This window comes from Cervus elaphus, chromosome 5 (genome assembly GCF_910594005.1).
Source record: "Cervus elaphus chromosome 5, mCerEla1.1, whole genome shotgun sequence".
NCBI lineage: Eukaryota > Metazoa > Chordata > Mammalia > Artiodactyla > Cervidae > Cervus > Cervus elaphus.
The window spans coordinates 7,157,612-7,161,043 of NC_057819.1; positions in this window are offsets into that span (position 1 = coordinate 7,157,612).

Here is a 3,432-nt window from a genome sequence, read left to right on the forward strand (position 1 = left end):
CCCCTAACAAGCCTGCAGTGCAGGAGACAAGGGCTTGATCCCTGGGTCAGGAAGATCCCCTGGAGAAGGAGATGGCAAACCACTCCAGTATCTTTGCCTGGAAAATCACATGGACAGAGGAGCCTGATGGGCTGCAGTCCATGGGTTGCAAAGAGTCAGGCACGACTGTGCAACTAACAAGCCCCACTCCTGCTCCACCAGCCATGGAGAAGATGGACCTCTAGAATACTGGGAAACCACACCCGTTTTAGATTTTACCAAAACATACTGAAATAGACCCCAAATGCACTTAATCTTTTGACTTAACCTGTAAGTATGTAACTATGTATCCTATAAATGACTGCAAACATATATTCAGAGACATTTTTCAAGGATATTCATTACAGAATTATAGAAGCAAAAGACTGGAAAAGGTATAAATGTCCATCAAGCAGGACTGGTTAAAAATTATGGTTGGTTCATGGAATGGCAAATTCGGAAGGTGCCGGGAGCTGGCACACGAGATCCCACCCATGACAAGGTCATGAGGGAGAAAACCTGATGGGCAAGGAGGATCAGGTTTTCAGGGATTCTGAAAAGCTGTCCTCGGCGCTCACCTTAAAGATGATATCTGTCTTTCTGATGCCTGCCTCAATAGACTACTCCCTAATTTCTGTGACATAGGCAGAAGGCCTTCCCCCATCTCTTCCCAAATAAGAATCAATTTAGAACTTTAATCAATAAGTTTCCCAGGTGGTGGTATTTTATGAGATTATCCAGGGTGAAAGGAGTGTTTTAATTTAAACTCCTTTGCTGGTATTTTAGTTTGTTTGGCAAATGCATTAATGCCCTTGGTACTAATATGCATGATTGCTTATATTAATACCCTAATCATAAAACGGCATAAAGAACCTGATCATGTAAAGGCCCTAGTAGACATAGAGCCCTTCGGGGAGTGAGGAAGTCCTATTAGAAAACATAAGAAAAATTATTCTAAAGGTGGTTATTGGGTTGACGTTTGCTTGCTGTGTTTTTCTTGCTGTGTTTTCGCTTTTAATGTGCTAAGGTTGTGTTACAGAAACCATTGTTAATATAGCTAAAGATCTAGAGAAATAAGAGCCTAGAGAAATACCACCCTAGTGTGGTAACAATGAGATGGTTGCTAATTGTCAGCCAGGAGTGCTAGGCAGAGGCTGCCTCACTGAAGCCGCAGAGTCTGTGTGGGGTAAACTTCTTAGATAAACGCAACTGACAACCTCTGCAGAAGGATTAATTTTTGTGTTAACAAGGTTATACTTCTACTCTGTACTGTTGCCCTATGAGACTGCTACCTTTCAGTTAAGGTCACCATAGAAACAGAAAATAGGTTTACATTCACCTGACCTGCATTAAATGTTAATAGGCTCCAAGGCCAGAAGATAATGTACAAGACCCTCATAAACAAAGAAGTATGCAGAAAACACCCTGGTTTTGTGAAGGACAAGCTGACGTAATGTTAAACTATCTTCCCTTTAGAAATGTACTAACTTAGGGTATAAAAGCTATGGTAAAAAATAAAGGATTGCCAGACTCTGCCAGACTCTCTGCACCCCCGTCTGGTCATTTTCTCTCTCTCTCTCTCTCTCTCTCTCTCTCTCCCTCGCAGACTTGGCCCTATCAAGGCAGGTCTCACGTGTCTTCTCTCTCTCTCGCCGATGCCGTTCATCCTGAGGGTGCCCCCTGGACCCTGCCGAGGCTGGACCCCGGCAGGAAGGTCCTCTTTACGCTAAGTCAGGACAATCTCCAAGGCATATATTTAAGGCCAAAGCATAAAGCAGAGAAGTGTTTATTTAATATATACTCTAGCTATGTTTTAAAATTACTTTAAAATTTGTATACTTTAGGACTTCCCTTGGTGGTAACGTGGCTAAGAATCTGCCTGCCAATACAGGTGACATGGGTTCGATCCCTGGTCTGGGAAGGTTCCAGATGCCATACAGCAACTGAGCCCCTGCCCTGCAACTACTGAACCTGTGCTCTAGCAACTCTGAGCCACAACTACTGAGCCTGCGCGCTCTAGCACCTCTGAGCCACAACTACTGAGCATGCACACTCTAGCACCTCTGAGCCACAACTACTGAGCATGCACACTCTAGCACCTCTGAGCCACAAGTACTGAGCCTGTGCTCTAGCACCTCTGAGCCACAGCTGAGCCCATGTCTGCACCTACTGCAGCCCACGCACCCAGAGCCTGTGCTCTGCAACGAGAAGCCCCGCAGTGAGAACTCTGCACGCCAGTGACGAGGAGCCCCGGCCCGGCTCGCCGAAACAGGGGCAGCAAAGACCCAGTGCAATGTTGTCAGTGCATAAAAATATCTCAGGAAAGATTAACATAGATCACGAGGAATTTTAACCTCTGGGAATGGGCTCAGGGTGGAAGTAGGGAAGGATACATTTTTTTTGGCATATTTTTGGGTAGTTACTCTTTTCCATAGGCAGGTCTTACTTTAAAATGAAACATTTTAGGAAGAAAATAGGCTTGGATTCAAACCACATCTCTTCACTCATGAGCTTTGTGAATCTGGCAAAGCATTTCACCTCAGCCCTCTGCATCCTCCCTTTAAGACGGGAATGGTGATCTATATCTTACCTGCTGTGGGAATTAGGTACCATTATGTACACAAAATACCCAGTGTGCATTTGGAAGATAATAGATGCTCAGTAGATGGGAGTCTTTCTACTGCGGTCTGTCTCCAAGGCTTGCTGATCACGCTAGCCTAGAACACTCTGTTTCTGGGCTTTCATCTTCACTTCTCTTGCTTAGAACGGTACCTGCCCTGAACACTCTCTCCTCGACACAGCTTGTAACTATTTCTGGCAACTTTTCACCCAAACATCCAAACTTGGAGGCTACCATGGAGCCCATTAACTTCTGGACCCTCTCAGAGACCCCTTTTTATTGCCCATGAGTAAAAATAAGAATATCTAATGTGCGTTGGGCACTTTCTATGAGCCTAGCACGGTTCTAACACTTCATTCATGCAATTACACAGGAGACTAAGGCTTATTATTATTGCCCTCATTTTAGCGACAAGGAAACTCAAGAGGAGGTGCAGTGAGAAATTTGCCAAGAGCTGCAGAGAGCCCAAATCCTGTTGTTCCTCTGTCTGCTGAATTCATCCTTACTGCACCCTGTCCAGAGAACTCGGATACAATAAGGTCTGCAGCTCTTTGTTGTCCCATGACCACTTGGTGATAGCCTTCATCCTCATTCAAACAGACTTGATACCTGCGAAGAAGGAGGGAACCTCAGGTAGCTTCTCCCGATGAACTGTGGCCCGTCTGAGCACTGAGAACTCAGTCTGAGCACTGAGCCACGTGTTGAAACTCCCCGGGAGGCTACCCTGCTCAGTTACGCCAGGGTTCTGACGGGACTCTGCAGCCCGTATGCACTGCAAACTCATGGTATGTAGT